This window comes from Vicugna pacos, chromosome 8 (genome assembly GCF_048564905.1).
Source record: "Vicugna pacos chromosome 8, VicPac4, whole genome shotgun sequence".
NCBI lineage: Eukaryota > Metazoa > Chordata > Mammalia > Artiodactyla > Camelidae > Vicugna > Vicugna pacos.
In genome coordinates, this window is record NC_132994.1 from 23123787 (window position 1) to 23144251 (window position 20465).

At 33.9% G+C, this 20465-nt stretch overlaps 1 long non-coding RNA gene across 1 annotated transcript; it reads left to right on the top strand.

The window, feature by feature from the left end:
- The first annotated feature begins 2116 nt into the window (after positions 1–2116).
- On the top strand, positions 2117–16329 carry LOC140697848 (uncharacterized). The gene is made up of 4 exons (XR_012075220.1): positions 2117–2844; positions 4492–4776; positions 10454–10602; positions 16123–16329. It is a non-coding gene; the product is annotated as an uncharacterized lncRNA (long non-coding RNA).
- Positions 16330–20465: the final 4136 nt, after the last annotated feature.

The following is a 20465-nucleotide window of genomic DNA, read 5'->3' on the forward strand; positions in this document are numbered from 1 at the left end:
TCACACAGTTACTTTTGTATGTGTGGTAAGAACATTAAAGACTTACTTTCTTAACAAATTTCAAGTATACAATAGAGTATTATTCACTATAGTCACCATGCTGTCTATTAGATTCCCAGAACTTATTCATCTTATAACTGGTAGTTTGCACCCTCTAACCAACATTTCTCCATTTCCCACACTTCATAACCCTTAACAACCACTATCCTACTCTCTGATTCTATAAGTTCTACTTTTTAGATTCCACATGCAAGTAAGGTCATACAGTATTTGTCTTTCCCTATCTGGCTTATTTCACTTAGCCTAATGTCTTTCAGACTCATCTATGTTGTCACAAATGGCAGAATTTCCTTATTTTTTATTGCTGAATAATATTTCACTGTATATATACACCACATTTTTTAATCCCTCCATCAATAAACAGGTTGTTTCCACATCCTGAACACTGTGAATAAAGCTGTAATGAACATGGGAGTGCGTATATCTCTCTAAGACACAGATTCCATTTCCTTTAAGTATATGCTCAGAAGTGAAACTGATGAATCATAGATAGTTTTATTTTTAATTTTAACTGTATTCCCTCTTTGTGAGCAGTTTATGCCTTTCATTAATCTTTCTAAGGATTATGTTCTCTTTGTTTAAGACTGTTTGGGCATTTTCATTTGTGCCAAATATTTTTCCAGTTCCTTAACTGTATTTAAAACTTCTCTTTTAATAATTTGAACTGCAAGATTTCAAATTTTAAAATAGCCCAAGTTCTTGAAGCATTTTTTGTGATTTCCTACATTGCTTTTATATTTAATTATGTCAGTTAATTACCCATTTATATTTTCTTATACTAAAATATTTCTATTGATTTTTAAAATAGCTTTTTATTTTGTTGATTGTCTATGTTGATTAACCTTTGATTAATTTCTTTTTAAATTTTCATTATTTTTTTCTACAATTTCTTTGAGTTGATAATATTTTTTCCACCATAGGATAATGTAGGATAGTGTAGACTAATGATCATTAATGTTTAATACTTCCTATATTCCAAAACAAATTTAAGAATATAAATTTCCCTTCAGGTTCTTATTTAGCATCGTTAAATGGCACACATTATGTTGTTATTCAATCGTAATTAGCCTATAGTAGTTAATTTTACTTATTCACTATTCATAAATTTTTATGTTCAAGATCTATAGGTTTGAGAAAGTATGTTTATTATTGAATTACTAATGTTATATCGTAGTCAGGGAATGTTTCTCTATGTGGAGTTGATACTTTGTAATTTGATGAAACTTTACTTGCAACCGAGAAGCAATACTTTTTTTTTTAATAAATGTTGTATGTATGTTTGAGAGGAATGTGGAGAGTGACATCAACAAGAAGGCAGGATAGGAGGCTCCTAACTCTCCCTCTTCCCTAAAACAGATGCACAGAATAAACAACTACACATGCATTAATTCCTTTTGAGAAAAATCCAGAAACTAGTTGAGAGTCTCCTACACGCCCAGCAACTGAGAAAATACCCACGTTGGAAAAGACAGGAAAAGCCAAGACACTCATCAAAAACCTGGCCTCTGTCACAGCGCCACATGCTCTGGACAGAAGCCCCAACTCGTTTTTCCCTGAGAACAGAGTTTGGACTGCACACCTAACGCACCAACTTCTACTCTTGCCACTTGAGGGAATGACCCCTAACTCTGCTATTTCTGGCCGCTGACAGGGCGGGGCATTCACTGGCCCCTGGGACGACAGAGAAGTTCTGCCAGGGGCTGGTCCCCAGGTTCAGCACAGAGCAGCAGGCCCCCAGCTCCTCCCTGGAAGGAGCTAGGTTGCAACCTCTACCGCCGGACACTTCTGAAGACCCTCTGACGGCTGCCCGAGGGCCCAGGTTCCAGTCTGCCTACCTTTTCTGCTGACAGCGTCCTCCGGGAGCCTGACCCGCTTCTGGCTGGTGAGACCTGAGTAAACTCAGTAGGGTCACCACTCACGGCCGTCCTCCTGTGGTAGCAGCTCTTCTGTGGTAGCGGGCGGCAGCCGCTGACTGCGGAGAGGGCGGGGTGAGGCACCCAAGCACTTCCGGTGCTCCTCCCACTGCCCCTGTGTGGGGGGTGGGGATTACTGCCAGCGCTTTTCCGGCTGCTTCCTGAGGGGTTGGCTTCTAATTCTTGTGTGACTGGGAACTGCTGAGAACTGGCGTTCGCTAGTCCCTCTACTGCTGGAAACTGGCATTCGTAGTCCCTCTGGGTCTAGGAGAAAACTGCGTCAGTTTGAGTGACTGTCCAACTCTCCTGAGGTGTCCCTCCCTGCCTGCCTCCAGTGCTGACGTCCAGCTCCCAGCGTCTCTCTGGAAAGGGTTAGACTGCACCTCCAGTGCCTCAACTTTCCAGCTACTTCCTAAGGGTTTGGATTTGAACTGGTTTCTGTCTGAGAGTGTGGGACAGGCAACCGATAGTCTCCAGAGATTTAGAAATGGCGGGCGGGCACTTCCTGCAGCCTCCGCCACAGCTACTCCAGAGATGGAACCAGACCTCTAGCTAACCCATTTATCCCCGAGAGCCGAAGGGGCTGGACATTCTCTTGTCCCTGGCGGTGACAGAGAGCAAAGCAATGGCGTGAAAGAGTGTGTGGTCTGTACTAGAGTGCTTACGTTTACCCCAGCGTCTCTCCCCAGCTTTGTGCAGAGCAAGTGGGAGATAACACTCCAGCTCCCAGGTTCTTCCTGAGGAGAGGGAATCAGAGCACATATCCAGCGCCTCAGCTTTTCCAGCTGCTACTCAAGGAACTAGCTCCTATCTTGCCTGTTTTGGGGAACTGAGGGTACAGGCACACCCTACTCTGGAGGAAAAATAAAGGGTAACTACGTGAAGAGATGGTTATGTTAATTAGCTTGACTGTAGTAATCATTTAATTATGTATACGTATATCAAAATATCACACTATACACCTTAAACATGTAGTTTTTATTTAAAAATTTTAAAAGGAAACAAAGTGCATTTCTAAATTTTAGAGAGTAGAGCTGTGTTACTTATATATCTATTAGAATAGTTCACAAATTATGTTGTTCAAAACTTCCAAGATTTCAACTTTTACCTACTAAATCTGTCATTTACAGCATTTAAAACTCTTTTATGACTTTAGATTTTTTTTAAACTAATAATCTTTTCCTCTCATGGATCAAACCACACTTGTAGATAGATAATGTCCTCTTAGAGGAGAGTAGAGAAGACAGAATATATATATTTACATATAATATTATATGTATTTTAAGTGGTCTAATCTCCTTTTCTAAACTCTGTTCACATAACATCTCTTAGTGTTTTTCATGCTAGTCATAACTCACCAAAACCCTCATCGATAGTATTAAAGCTCTTAATTCTCAGAAATTGACTCCTGAGAATCATAACAAAAGGATGCTCATTTTTGGGGAGACTTTGCTTATTGATATCAGGAATAGCAAGATGTATTTTAATATATTGTATCTCATGTAAACCTGATTGCAAAAGTACATCCTCATAATCAAATATACATAAAATTTAATATTGATTTAACATGTTTTAAGTCCAATGATTTGTCTTAGGTATACCCCAAGTATCTATTATAAAATAAAGATTTTACTTGGTTCCTGTAATTTTCAAATCAATTATATATTTATTTTAATCAATCAGATTCAGTGGACTTATTCCCAATGAAAAACACATGGGATAATTAGATTTAAGCCTATGGGCAATTTATTACTTCCACTATGAAGATTATGCCATTGCTTTTTGAGGGACTGGAACACTGATGTTCATCATTCTTGGCATCCCACCTGGCATAAAAATGCATAGGACTGAATTTTAATCAGAAGGTTTCCTGAAGGATAACAGTGATTAGATTATAACTATTTATAAGTTTAATGATTACTTTTTCCCTGTTAGTCTACTTTAGTCATCTTGATTGGATTTGGTGATATCCCATGTATTTACAGAGTGTCCCTTAGGATGAGATACTTCTAAGATGGCAACTCTCAAATGTTAACTCCTTAGTTTTTCATCTTTTCTCTTCACTGGCTAATCCTGGCTAATCTATTATTAAATAAAAGGACACATCTTTCAAACTCATTCTCAGAATTCTTTCTGATAAATTTTAAGACTTGCTTCTGTCCTTGAGCTGCTAAAAGTAATCAGAAGCATTTGTGATATTTTTGACCTCTTACTGCTCTTTGATAAAATAGAAGTTGTTCTAAACTATATGAATTATGAATTTTTGGTTTATAATAATTTAAAATATATTAAGGCACTACTAATTAAGAGTAAAAATGATACATTTTATAGATACATTTTAATTTTAAATGATAAAAATGATGACTTCTTTGTGTTACATAATTTTATATCCAACATTCTATGATTCTGTGTTTGTGATTGTGTAAATGTAGAATCCTAAATAATAGCCCTGCAAATCTTCAAGATCTTTTAATCTTTTATGTATACTAACTCATTTTATTCTTGTACCATTTTACAGATAAGAAAATGAGTCCCAGCAAAATCAAATGACTTTCCTAAGTCACAAAGTAGTAAGGAATGGAGCAAGGTTTCAAATCTGAATATTCTTGTCCAGGGTGCTCTGGGCTTTTTGGAACTTTTGGCAACATATGATAAACAGCAGTAAATTAAACTGCATATATTACCCAAAAAAAGAGGATAAGAAACTTCCTGTATGGATATAGGAATCCAAGGGAAAAAAAAAAAAACATTATCTTGGAGGTGAAATGGCAGCACACTGGACAGGAACAGTATTTTTGAGAAGGTAAGTGTAAAATAGAAATTTTAAAAGTTCCATTTTTTTCTACTACTTATTACTGTAGCATACTCTTTCCCTTTTTTACCCCCAAATATTCTTAAAGCTGTTTATAAGAATGCCACTATCATTCTTCTCATTATGTTTCTTTTTTTCTAGAAGTTTTAGACAATAATCAAGAAAAACTAACAGGTGGACTAGATATTAGAAAGAAGGAAATTATCATTAGTATTTGCAGAAGTGATTATATTCTTAAAAATATCTCCCTAGGAATTTAATTAAAACATTGTTGGAATTAAAAAATTCATCTCATATGAAAATTAAGTGGAAATAGTTCCATATGACAATATAAAATATAAAATGTCTAATAATAAATGAAATAAAGTATACAAAACTTTAAAATGTATATTATAAATGTTTCCTGGAAGTAAAATGAAGCAGACAAATGATTGGATATATATACCTGGAAATAGATGATACTGTCTCTATTAATTCATTGAGCATATATTTATTGAGTGAGTGTATGGCAGGTACTCCAGGGATAAAATGTGTGAGCCAAAACATTGCCTTTTACAGATCTTACTGTTGAGTTGCAGAGACAGATTAGTCATATGGCACTGTAAAAATAACTATATAACAGAAGGCGGTAGTCTAGTCAGGAAGTTCAAGAAATTACCTAAGAAAGAGGCAATTCACTTAAAATGTAAAATAAACTGAAGAGGCTCCTGGGTGCAGAGGATGGAAGTAGGTAGCCTCTTCAAGGCAGAGCGAACCTACAGTGAAGACCATGGTTGGGGCAGAAACATAACAGTATGAGGGAAAAACTACTGTGGAGTTAAAACACAGTGAGTCAAAAGAAGTACATTACAAGTTAGACTGTGATAGTGGGTACATATCAGGTGACATTAGTCCTGCTCAGACATGTTAATCATGTGTTTTTAAGAGCAAAGGGAGACCATTTTAAATTAGAGGAAAAAGTGATTCTATTTGTGTTTTGTCAAAGTTCCCCTGGCTGCACTGAGAGAACAAATTTTAAATGGGATCAGAATTCAGGGGAACCAGAAAGACAAGAGGGAAAGTACAGAGAGTGAGGACAAAGTTGACATCCAGCTTTCTGACTGAAAGTGTCATTTAAAAGACAGAAATACTATAAGAACAAAATATTTCTGAAAATCAAAAAGTAGAACAAGGAAGTAAAAAAATCTGTCTACCTTCATTAGAATTTAGTGTGTGATAAAGATATGATTCTATTAAAAAAAAAGAAAAAAAAAGGACATTATGAACTCATCTATAAAACAAACAGACTCGAAGACATAGTAAACAGTCCTATGTTTAGCGGGGAAAAGGGGTGGGAAGGGCTACATTTGGGAGTTTGAGATTTACAAATGTGAGCCACTATATATAAAAATAGATTTTAAAAAAGTTTCTTCTGTATAGCACAGGGAACTATCTCTAATATCTTGTAATAACCTTTAATGAAAAAGAATATGAAAACAAATATACGTATGTATATGCATGACTGGGACATTGTGCTGTGCACTGGATATTGAAACATTGTAACTGACTTTACTTCCATTAAAAAAGATGTGATTTTATATAGGGAGAGGGACAGAACTATTCATTGAGTGATGACAGGATAAATTGCTAACTAAAAATTTTTAAAATTAGAACATTCAAAACTTTTAATAAAAGATATGAAAAATAAAGTATATTAAGTATTTAAAATAATGCTTAAAATTTTAAATGCAATAAGAAAGTTACCTAAGTAAATTATAAGTTAAATATTTTGGCCTAGGGAATATTCTGATTATTAAACAATTGATGTCAGCTTCAAACTTGTCCTTCTGTAGTCTGCTTCGTGAGACTGGGGCTAGAACTTTGCAAACCACATTTCTCTTTTGATGGCTGGTTCCTACTAGGTTTTTCAGTAGAAATAGAGTGAGACTTGGAGGAGGAGGAAGGACATGCTACTTCTGTTTCCTGTTCATGTCCCTATCACACAGCAACTCTTTGAAGCAATAGAGAGCTGATTTCTGTAGCAGCACCTGATTTCAGTTTGCATTGTTTCTATGCTATAGAAAAACATGCTTTCCATGCTGTGTTATCACATAGTAGCCCCAACTTAGCATTGCCCCTTCCTCAGAGGTCTAAGTTCCAGATTCATAAAACTCTTTCTACAGGCTTTTACATGTTATTGATTCCAGTCTTATTTCTTTGTCCTCCCTGGCCATGGAAGTGGTAGCTTCTTCCTTCTGTGATACCTCAATGTCTCCTTTTTGTCTTTGTAGTTCTCTAAGACCTGGTTTATAATTCTTTATACCGAAACTCTATTAAACTCTCTAATGAAGTGTCTGGATCCAGATGAGGCTGTCTCAGAGAGAACTGTTATTTAAATATGATTAATTAAAGAACCCTTAAAACAAAAGAATTAAATATTTATCAATGTTTGTTAGAAAAGTGATCAGTATTCCCTGGGAACCTACTATGTGTTAAGCACTTCTCTAAGTGCTTGGAACACCTGAGTAAATACAGACTGAATCCTTGACATTAAGAATCTTACATGGCAGTGGGGGTTAGATTGTAAGATAAGGCAAAAGGAGTTCAAGTGTTGATAAGTGTTTTGATAAGATAAAGAATAATGATGTGCTAGAGTTGTAACAGTGTCTAGGAAGGGATTTGATTTGAGAGCTAAAAGACAGTGATGGGCAAATCATGAAAGGACCTGAAGCTTCCTAAGCACAAGAAAAATCATGTACCGTCCCGAGAGTGAAATGATCTGCCATTCTTTCTGTTCTTGAAAGAAGAAGAAGAAGAAAAGAAGTTTCTGCTCCTGCAAGAAAATAAATAAGTAAATAGATAGATAACTAGATAAATAAATAAGGAAGGAAGAGGAGAGTGGAAGAAATAAAAAATGTCTTTGTTTGCAGATGACATAGTGGCTAATGTAAAATTCTGAAAGAATAAACAAAAAACTCCTGAAACTAATAAGCAGTTATAACAAGGTTGCAGGATACACAGTTAATATACAATAATCAATTGATTTCCTGTATACCAGCAATAAACAAGTGGAATTTGAAATTTAAAAAACAACACTATTTACATTAGCATCCCCCAAAATGAACCATTATATATAAATCTAACAAAGTATGTACAAGATTTATATGAGGAAAACTACTCACTCTGATGAACAAAATCAAAGTCAGACTGAGTAAATGCATTCTATGTCCACAGATAAGAAGACTCATTGTCAAGATATCAGTTCTTTTCAGTTTGATCTGTAGATTCAATGAAATCCCTATTAAAATCACAGAAAGTTATTTTGTAGATATCAACAAATTGATCCTAAAATTTGTATAGAGTAGTCCAAGGCCTAGAATAGCCCACACAATATTGAGAGAGACTAACACTCCCCTACTTCAAAATTTACTATGAAACTACAATAAATAAGAAACTGCAATGTTGGTGAAAAAATAGAAAATAGGTAATGAAACAAAATAGAGACCCACATAAATATAGTCAACAAATCTTGACCAAAGGAGCAAAGACAATACAATAGAGCAAAGACAGGCTCCTCAACAAATGGTGCAAATGGAACAAGTGGGCATCTACATGCAAAAAAATTAATCTAGACACAGATTTTATAACCTTCACAGAATTAACTCAAAATGGATAATAGACTTAAATGTAAAACACAAAACCATAAAACTCCTAGAAGAAAACATGAGAGTAAACCTAGATGACCATGAATACATGGATGCCTTTTTATATACACTACTAAAGATACAATCCATGAATTAAATACTTGATAAGCTGCATTTCCTTAAAACTAAAAAGAAACAAACAAAAAACAACTCCTTCTCTGTGAAAGACAATGTCAAGAGAATGAGAATACTTTTCTCCACAGACTAGGAGAATATATTCTCAAAAGACACAAATGATAAAGGGCTGTTACCCAAAATATATAAAGACCTCTTAAAACTCCATGTCATATGTCACCAAGGAAATGCAAATCAAAACAACACCAGGATACCATTATACACCCATTAGAATGGTCAAAAATCCCAAAACGCTGACAACACCAAATGCTGACGAGGATGTGCTGCAACCAAAACTCTCATTCATGTCTGGTGGAAATGCAAAATGTTGCAGCCACTTTGGAGGACAGTTTGACAGCTTCTTACAAAACTAAACATACTTTTACCATATGATCCGGCAGTCATGCTCCTTGGTATTTACCCAAAGGAGTTGAAAACTTATGTCCACACAAAAACCTGCTCATGGATGTTTATAGCAGCTTTATTCATAATTGCCAAAACTTGGATGCAACTAGGAGGTTTTTCTGTAGATGAATAGATAAACTGTGATATATCCAGACAATAGAATATTGTTCAGAGCTTAAAAAAAAGGTTATCAAGTCATGAAAAGATGTGGAATCACCTTCAATGCATATTAATAAGTAAAATAAGTCATCTGAAAAGTCTACATACTATGTGATTCCAACTATGTGACACTGAGGATAGACAAAACTTTGGAGACAATAAAAAGATCAGTTGTTCCAGGGAGAGAAGGCAGAGAAAGGAATTAATAGACAAAGCAGAAAGGATTTATAGGGCAGTATAAATATCTATATGATGCCATAATAATGGGTACATGCCATACATTTGTCCAAACTCAAAATGTACAACACCAAGAATGAAATGTAATGTAAACTGTGGACTTTGGGTATTTATGATTTGTTGCTGTAAATTCATCATTTTTAACATATGTGCCCTCAAAATGTTAATTATGAAGAAGGCTATGTATGTGAGGGTACAGGGGATACAATGAAATTTCTTTATCTTCCCCTCAGTTTTTCTGTAAATCTTAAACTGCTCTAAAAAAATAAAGCCTTTATTTAAAAAAGGAGAGAAGGAAAGAAAAAGAAAAATAGAAAACAAAGTCTCTTCTGGACCTCCACTAATTTTGGGCTTGACTCCAAATGATATATTTGGTATTACACTGTTCTTTGTTTTTTCTCCATAATATGTATCCTTAATTCAGTGACTTATATCTATATATATGAGTTAATGTGGACACTCCTTGATTAGTGACCTGTTCACACCTTTTCTTTTTTATCAGGGTTATTTGTAAATGTGTTTCAATAATTTTAAACTTTTTATTCTTTTATAGCTTTATTAAAATTGATAAACAACAATAACTGTTTAAAAGTATGATTTATAAGCATTTGATTCATGAAACCATCTTTATAGTAATGATAATAATTTATCCATCACCACAAAAATATCTGCATCATCTTTGTGACCCTCCCCGAAACCTTCACCTTAATTTTACGCCCAGGCAATTACCAATCCATTTCTATTACAATAGATTATAGTTTGCATTTTCCAGAATTATATATAATATAAAATTAAATAGGATATGCTCTTTTGTCTAACTTCTACACTCAGTATAATTATTTTGAAATTCACCTGTGTTGTCATGTATGTCAGTAGTTTATTCCTTTTTATAGATGCTTAGTATTGCATAGTATGAATGTACTATATAACACAATTGGTTTATCCATTCATCCGTTGATGGACATTTAAGTTGTTTCTAGGTTTTGAATAATACATATAAAGCTACTATGAATATTTTGTACAACTCTTTGTAAGAAGATGTGCTTAAATTTCTCTGTTTAAATCTCTAGGAGTTTAATAGCTGGAGCACATGTTAATGTTTTTCTTATATTTTCAATAACTATCGAACTATTTTCCAAAGTGGTTATATCGGTTTGCATTTCTACTGGCAGTATATGAAAGTTTCAGTTCCACCACATTCTTGCCAACTCTTGACATGGTGAGTCTTTTAAATTTTAACCATTCTAGTGGGTATGTAATGGTATCTCATTGTGATTTTAATTCTCCTTTCTCTAATGTCAAATGACATTGCATATCATATTGAGAATTAATCTATCCAATTTGAAAAAATGGCTAAAAATTTAAACAAATATGTAGCTAGATTTTTGTTCTGGAGTTATATATTCAGCTTGTATTATTTCCCAATTTATAATCATAGGCTATGGTTGTGTGATTGTATTTTATCTCAAAGTTTCAAAGTAATGTTCCTCAATTATAGGTGACTATCAGATTTTTACAGGTCTTCACAGATTTTTTATTATTTACTCCAAATATACCTTCTCCATCAATACAGCAGTGCCTTTTGAATATATATCATTCATAAATTCATATAAAATAGCTTACATGTATGATTGTCTGTCTCCCAACAATTTTGCAAGGTTAATATATTTATTCCAATATAAACAAAAGAACTAGAGAGAAAATGTTTTGTCCAAGATCACATAGTTATTAAGTGATAAAGCTAAGGTTCTAAATACATCTGCCTCAATCCAGAGCCTACATGCTTTCTACTTCATGTTTTTGCTCTCAAGGTTAACATAATTTTTTTCACTTATTATTTGAAAGGTAGACACTGAGGAGAAAGATTTAGTATGTTTGCCCAAAGTCTTTTAAAGCAACATTTCTCAATTGTATGAAGAAGAAAGTAGACAAACAACACAGAATTATTGGAACTGAATAACAATAAACAAGGTTATATTTTTCAAAGCTATTCCTTATGCATTTGAAGGATGTCAAGTTCAACTTAAAAACCCAATTGATTTATATCTCATATTAAAGATTTTGGAATTTTTTCATCTTCTATCTATAGCATTCTTTCTATAAATAAGATTTTAATGGATATTAATAAATAAAGATTATAGAAAATGGTAATGATTATGAAGCTTTAAGACATAGAAAGCTTTCAAATATGCGGTCTCCTCTGTTCATGTGTGGCACAAAGAAGAATAATTATTAATGAGCAAACATTTTTCAAATGGGAAAATCATGCAACAAATATGTATTTAATACCTACATGCCTTATACTGGCAATTTTCTTGCCTCCGTGGCAAGGAACCAGCATCTTCAATATGTAAAATTAGTTGACTGACATTTTTATGTTGAAACCCCTGTGACAATTTTTTTAAATCACTGCCCATCCAAGGGTTTGAAATTTCCTGGACAAGGTAACACCAGGAGTTTCTTCCACAACCCACCCCTTTAAAAAAAAAAAGTTAGTGTAGTTTAATAGAAGAAAGTATCTTCTAGAAAGGCCCTGGAATTTATTGCATTAACATATCTCTTCAGCAACACACTGTCATGCCTGGGCAACTCTGAATTACCAAGTGTGTCACTTCCAAACATCTCAGATTGCAAATGTTCCAGTTTTTGGTTACTGTCTCCTACTTTCCAATTCCTTATCCTATTTCCTGTTCTAGTATCCTAATTTTAGAATGTTTCAACTTGAATATTACCTCTAGTTTATTAACCCTATGTTATTTTCAGAATAGGAGGTCTGTCATGTTTCCTTTCTCAGTTTACAGCCTGGTAAACTGGCACTATTATCAATAACATGAATACAACCTCTGCCCCAATATTCTTTTTCTTTCTACCTATGGCACTTAACCTGACAAAACCAAAATTCTCCAGTTACTTCTGTGGTAAACTCAGGTTGCTGAATGTGGGAACTGGAGAACGGTAATCTCACCAACTGGTCTTTCTTTGAATTGTTGGCCACAAACTTCAAATGAGCCTTCAGACTTTCCATAAATCCTACTGCATTTCTATCAGATATTTTCTCTTTGTCTCTGCAGATCCATTCTTTACACTTCTCAACACTGCATTCTTTCTTGGGAAACTGATGTATAAGGATGGAAATCTCCAGGTTTTGCAATAGTTCAGCCTTTACTGGGGGCAGGAGTGATCAATGGAGAATCATTTATCATATCTCAGTTTGGATCACTCAAAATTATTGATGTTTCTATTGCCAACTCTCCCTACTAACAAAAATTTGGGCTGGGGAGTATCCATACTTTTCAGGGACCTACACCAGCATCCTGGTTATTTTTACTTTCTCTCTGACTCCCTCCCTTCTCAGGGCAAGTGTTATTTATCTAGTCTCCAGGGAATAGATGTATCACTTGCACTTTTTAATTGTATGTCTAACACTATTGCTATGATATGGGATCTTTATATCCTACCCCTAAAAGCCAAGTTTTTAACTTCCTGTCAAGACTCTTGTTATTTTGCATTCTATCCTATCATCCAAACACAAAAGTTCAAGTTACATGAATGGAAGCAAGCATTGGGATAGCTTGAAATAATATAGAATACTGATGAACAGTGTCATATTTTATGAATATTCAAATATCAATCAATCTTCCTATCTATCTTTCTTTCTTTCTTTCTTTCTATCTATCTATCTATCTATCTATCTATCTATCTATCTATCTATCTATCTATCTATCTATCATCTCCCACATACTCAAATATTTTCCTAAATTCACTGAAGTTTTCTAAATTAGCCCCAAGAATGCATTAACTGTGAAATGAAGAGACTTCTTCAGCTGATAATGAGTTCCCATTACTGGAGGGATTAAGGTGAATTACAGCAATCATCTCTCTAGTATATTGTCCAGTAAATTAATACATCATAAGTGGACTGAAGAACATAGCTCTCTAAAAACATGAATTTTATGGTTCACTCAAACTAAGGTTTATGCTTCAAATGATGAGATGTAGGATACAGTAAAGTTCTTTAGTCAAGGTCCTTTTCCTGCAATACATGTTTCCCTGATGCAGAAAAATATAACCATTACAGACTCAAGCATACTCTGGATTATTTTAGGCACCTATAGTGAATAGAAAGCTATTGTGATATTCTGGGACCTCAACAGCCCCTTATATTGTTTTTAGGTCTTATATGACCTAAAAATTTTGGAAGATAATTGTCAGGAGAGTGTTAGATGTCCTGTGGATCTCAGGAAAGAGCTATTTGTTTTGTGGGGCCTTAATGACCCATTTTCCTCTTTTTTAAGTATTGGTGAAACTCTGTTTTCGGAAGTACAACAGATTAGACAAAGGAAAGTATAGAAGATACCACCTCAAGAAGCTCAATATACTCAAATATATACAATCGTAAGAGTAGGCAGAAAAAAATAAGTGCTCTAGTACAGGTGGACATTTCTGCAATGATAATTAGGGAAGGCTGCAAGTGAAAAGTGGCATGATGAGAATAATTTTGAAAGAAGAGGAGAGACTTGAGAAAAGATTAGGCACAAATGGAAGTGTGGGAGGAGTGAGGAGGAGATACTGATTTTAAAAGGCTCTTTGTTCTGTAATCATGACACTGGATGGAAATAAAGTTTTTAAAATGAACAGGATCTGGTATCTTGAGGTGAAATTAGGATAATACTAGCAGTGTCTTCTCCAGGGAATGAAAGTTTTCTGCTGGTTCCTTCCAACCCCTGGGAATCTACAAGGCCATTTTTTTAAACAAAGTTATACTGTTTAAACAATGTTGTAGCTACTGTTTCCCATTGAAATTTTGTTTCATATTAAACTTTTGATCACATCAAAACCAGGGAATCCCACAAAGCAACTCCAAATGTGGTTCTTAATGAAGAAAATACTTTGTTTGCCAATAGATAACTATGCTATGTTCTACTTCTTGCCCCAGTAGCACCCTAATACCTAGGATAATCATTTGTCTGCTTTGCATTGGGAAGTCCCAATCTAAGCCTATTTTCCAGATTGTTATTAATTTACTTATTTCACTCTCAGAATTAATATGAATGATAACAATAATGAACAATAAATCACATGGTCACCCAAAAGATAGTGCAAAAATATTGAAATTTATTTTTGGTATAGACACCATGTTTGCTCTATTTCATTTATTTTTTAAAAATGTAATTATAATTATATTTTATCTGGCTCATGGATCAGTTAAAAACAGAAAATTTAAACTGTAGACATGAAAATACAAAAACTACTGAGGGTAGGTCATTGATTATTGAGTATTGTGCCACTCACAGAGGTCTTCATGAAACTCCTAGCTATAAAATTGACAAGATATAAAATAAAACATGTACCAAATGTAATTAATGAATCAGTATTGATAACGAAACATTTACTATTATAGGATTTTCTTGAATACTTTAAAATCAGTTAAACAACAAGTTTAATTTCCTCAAATTATTAGGAATTTGTTGCAATGTTTGAGAAGCACTTGCTTAAGTTCAGTAACAGAACTTTTTTGCTGTGATCTATTTTTTAAAAAGTAATAGGTAGAATAACTGCAGACTGAAACACACTTAAGACTTTATGACATGGTTTGCAAATTGTGAATTTGCAACAAATTACAACTTCCTGTGTACAAATTCATGTTACATTTCTATCATTTTCAAAAAATCATTGAAATAAGAAAACTTAAAGAGTCACAGCATATATTCAGTAGTTTCTATTAAATATATTTTTTCAAAATATTAAATCATGTATTATTGAGATTCTAATATTTGGTTTTGTTAACAAATCTGGAATTGTTAAATTATGGAACAGTTTCTAGTGCAGTTTTAAATTTACAACTACTCTAGTGCAAATGGTATGGGAATAAATAAAAGTATTAAGAAAAATTATAGATATTATATTTTATTGAAAAATGTTACATAAAATATCAAATATTTGCTTGTGATTCATGATTTAGAAATCTTCTAAAGACATAAATATAAATATTTGGTATATTGAGAGATTGTTAATTTTATTCTTTAGCTTTAATCCCCTAAGGGGGATGTAAATAATTCACAAAGATTTCTTGGGCAGACAAAATTGTTGGTAGTCAGACATAATAGGATCTAGAGCTATTTTAAGACAAAATGAGTTCTTTAATTCTTTATCTAGTGCAGGTAGAATTAATTCATTACTAACTTCACACCAAATTTCAGGGAAACTATGTCTGCTGTAACTGTTAAATTGTGGTAGAAATTAGGAAATGTTGAAATGGTCTCATCAAGAAACTGTGCATAATGTCATTTAGCACATTAACAGAGTCCCCCAAATCTTGTTCAAAAGTGTCTTTTTTCTATCTTTAGTTCACCATTGCGTGGCTCATTTGAAACAGCCAGCATGTCTGAAGTAGTTTATAACTGAGGCTGAAGAAACTATTCAGCACAGCTCATTAACTAGCAATTTCACCTCAAGACTATCTTGAGTATTTGATTCCTTGTGGTTTATTCTTTTGAACAGAAAATAAATAAATAAATAAATAAATAAATAAATAAATAAATAAATAAATAAATAGTGCAGGTTATAAATATGCTTGTTGAGTGTGAGTGGTTTCATGATGAATCAACTGATAATATTAATTCATTTTATTGACTAACAATGATTACTTTGTGCATATCTGTGTATGGATTGCTAGGGTAGCAATAAACATGCTTAGTGTCCTAACATCTTTGTTAATTCTTTTCCTCTTTCGCTGGAGTTTCATAAGGTGAAGATGGTCAAGTAATTTGAGATCCAGTCCCTGCTGTGTAGTTTGCTTTCTCTGCCTGAGTAAACACCAAAACAATGCTGATTCTTAAGAGAAGTATTCATTCCAGTTGGTTGAAATAAGGTCACACTCTCTCTTTCTCCATAGTCTTTTAAACCTGCCTAATTCTTTCTTCTATATCATCACTTTTATATTTTCAATCATAATAAAATTTATATGCATTCCTGAAAAGTGTACATTTTCTGTTAAATGTCTAAAAAATAAAAATTAATAGGGTGTTCAATATATTATGATTAAAAATGATTTTCTGACTTAAACTTCTAACTGTGGGAAATCTTCCTGGTCTTTGCCATCTTGCCTCTCTGGAGACTAGGAAAAGCTAAGTTTGTTAACTTTTGGTTAACTAACTCTAAGGTAGCTCCTACAGTGGGAAGCTCACAGCCAGGTGCCTCAGTTTGAGGCAACTCAAACCCCTTAGAACAGGGTGAATCCTACTATACTCAACAGTTTCTTACCCCTGGAGAGTTGTGTTAGCCGATAGAGTGGATTGAAGCCAGAGCCTGCTGTAACCAGGAAGAAGGATCATCCCCCTAACCACATCCTCCTACCAGAGAAACTGAGAAGTTGCCTAGACTTAACCTTTGTAGATATAGCTTCACACAAGTTCTTTATTCAACCTATAGTTTCTTATCAGGCACACCAATTCATCCAGTCCTCTTATTTTCCACTAATTCATATATTATTTATATTACAGAAAGATTACATATACATCAAAAAATGTAATACCTTTCTATTTCATCATGTGATTGAATCTTAGGAGTTTTTTCTTACCATACTTCCAGTTTTGATTCCTTCTCCTTTTATCCATTTCCCTATACACACAATTATACTTAATAATATTCTACTTGCATTTTTATACTTCAATTTTTGATGTATACTTCATTTTTTTGATAGACAATGAATAACTTGATATCATGTGTTCACTTTATTACTGATGTGATAGCAATGACAATAATAGTTATGAGTAACATAGTACTTGTTATATCTAAAGCACAGTTCTTAGTATTTCACACATACTGTTATTTAACCATCATGACAAACCTATGAGGTTGATCCAATTATTGCCTATTTTACAAATGATGAAACGAAGGCACAGAAAGGTAAAATGACTTGACACAGACCACAGAACTAGTAAGTGCTGCAGCAGGCAGTGGAACGTATGAGTTGAGGCTCTCAGCCACTTCAGTATTTTATCTCTCATATTCATATAATGATCAAGTTTCTTACGGAAAATAGGCCTTACCACTTAAGAGGGTCTTCTCCCATTTTTTTAAATTTTCTTATCCACCATAGACAGAAAAATAAATGAAATCTAATTCTTGAATTTTTAAGCAACTGAAAATGCCTTTACCTTCTATTTGATAATTGTATATTTTGGATATGTAGGTAGAATCTATTTTCCTATGAATGGTGAAATCATTGCTCCATTTTTTCTGTAACATCTAGAGTGACTGATAAAATGTCTGAGGATAGTCTGATTTTTATACATTTACATGATAAGCTGATTTTCGTCTCCAAGTTTTTGTAGCTTCTAGTTTTCTCAGATATTCTGAAATTGCACAAGTCACATGTCAGAATGGAAGTGTTTCATTTATCTCATGGAGCCCTTAACTCTGAAAACATGTTTAACTTCAATTCATAACTTTTCTTCTATTTTATATTTTAGGATTTTTTCTTCCATTATTTCTACTGGACTTTATTTTTTAAAGTTTTATTTATTTTTGGAGAATTATATTATATTTTTATTTTTCCAGAACTATTTTTTTAAATCCTTCTTTTTCATTATGAATAACTGTAAATATGTCACTTATAATTAATGTTTTAAAGACTTTACTTCCTTTAGGGTAAGTTCTCTTTCTTCAACTGGATTCTTTACACTATTAATTTTCCTCAAATGCCTGATAATTCTTATGCAAATGGTGAATTTAAGACTAGAATTATGATGAGTAACTAGTGTATATGGCGTTATGTTTCCACAATAGGTGTCTTACTGGTATTAGAAGATACACTTGGGTGAATTAAGTGTATGGGGAGGTCTTTCTGACTAGCAAGACTCAGTTTCAGGTATAATGATGAGAAACAGATGGACATTCTGGGATCTATACTAATGCAGAATTAAAAAGAGCTTCACTTTTGGAAGCCATATCAGATGCCCTACTCCTTCCCAGACTTACTGATTTTTTAGACTAGAGAATACAAATATCTTTGGACAGGGAGATATGGGGACCAATAAAACAACTTGCCATAACTGTAATTTGGAAGGGTCATATATGTAGGAGATTCTCACTTTTCTGGGTTCATCTTTTGTTTGATTAATCCTGACTATCTTCTCACAGCCTATTATTATTCTCAGTATCCACTAAGCTGGGAGCCTTGCTATCATTCTGTACTCTGATAAGCATGTTCTGGTCTCTATCTTCCTCTACTCTTTCTCATTCTTAAATTAAATATCAAATGATAACGAAAGATCAATTGTTAACCCCATAATTCTCAGAACTGTAATTGGTTTATTTTATTTGAGTGCAAGTTTGGTAGGAATATAGCTAAAACTATGTGTTAAGTTCACAATATTGAATTGGAAGTTCTAAATAAGTGCTTGTTTCGCAGGGGGATATCTGAGGTTCATGTAAAGGTGACTGAATTGTTGATATTAGGCATCAAATTCACTTAAATGTACAAGCTTCCCTTGGTTTCACTTAATCTCCACCCCCTTCTCCCTCTTTCTATTTCTCTCCTTCCTCCTTCCTTACTGATAAAATTTGGGTAGAGATGTGTCTAATTTCACAGCCTCCAATTTCTCCTCTCCCATTCTTACTTGAGATAACTCTAACTAGGACGTTCTCCCCACATTCTCCTGAAGATATTATTTCTAAAACCTTCACAGTACCAAATCCAGTGGTTATTCAAGCACTTGTATTACTTGACTTATCAATATTTGGCCCAGCTGATAATTCAGTCTTGCTCAAAGCATCTTTTTTTCTACTTCTCTTGAAATGCTTCCTAACTCAAAGGTAACTTTCACTAGTTACCTGAAATAAAAAAATCTGAGTTCATCTTTTGATATTTGACTGCTGGCATCTTTTCAGCCTTACCTCTCCCTTTTCCCCATCAGTCCCATATCTGAACAAACTGGTAAGAAAGCCTGGGATGCTCCCTGTTTAGGGGACAGCAGGAGTTTTAAACTACACAAGCCCTTGGTTGTACACATGAACCCTCACTTTGACCTCCCAACCATAATAAAAACTCCAAGCCAGTCAGTCTTCCTTGCTTTCTCAAGCCATTTTGAACTAGTTTGGGAGGGCTTCTCTGCTGTCTTCTTAAAGCTTTATGTAAGTAACAAATATTTTCACACCCTCTTGGTGTACATGTAGCATCATCAGTCTTCATATCTGAAAAAATTTCTCAACATTTTGGTCTCTTTAATAGGGCTCAGTGAGAGAACACTTTTTTTATTTTAATCTATCCTCCCTTTTGAAGTGATTTCATCCAGTTTCATAACTTCAGATATCTATATTCTGACGATTCCCAAGTATATTATCTATAACATTCTCTCCTTTGAATTCCCAGCATCTATATCAATTACCTACTGGTGTTTCTACTCAGATGTCCAATAGACATCTCAAATTTAACATAATCTCCCCAAACCTCTCCCCTGTACACTTATCCCATCTATTAGTTACTTGATCCAAAAGTCTTAAAAACACTCTTGACTTCTTTCCTTCACAAATATGCACACAAATCTTATCTGCTTCATGGCCTAAATATGCCCAGGATTCTCTGACTTTATCTCCTATTACTTTTCATGGGACTTGCTCTACACCAGCCTCAGTGGCCACCTTTCTACTCCATCAACACAGCAGACATGTCGCTCTCATAGGCTTTTGCATGTGCTGTTTCCTGTGTCTGGACTGAAATCCCTCATTGTATCTTCACTGCTCATTCCTTCTGCTGTGGGTCATTGCTCAACTCTCACTTTCTCAGTGAAGTGTTCTCCTCAACAACATTTTCTATCATCTTTCCTTTTCTCTCCTGCACTTATGAAATCAATAGCTAATGTATTGTTTCATATTTTGTTTAGATCTTGTTTTGTACTTTTTCTCCCATTACTAGAGTATAAGCTCCATGACAGCACAGATTTTTCTGTTTATTTTATTGCTAGAACCGTATTTAACACATAATAGAATAAATTAAATAGATAGCTATTTATTGAAATATTATTTAAAATAACAATGTTTACATCATATAGCCTTTATAAATTATTTTATTTCTTCTAG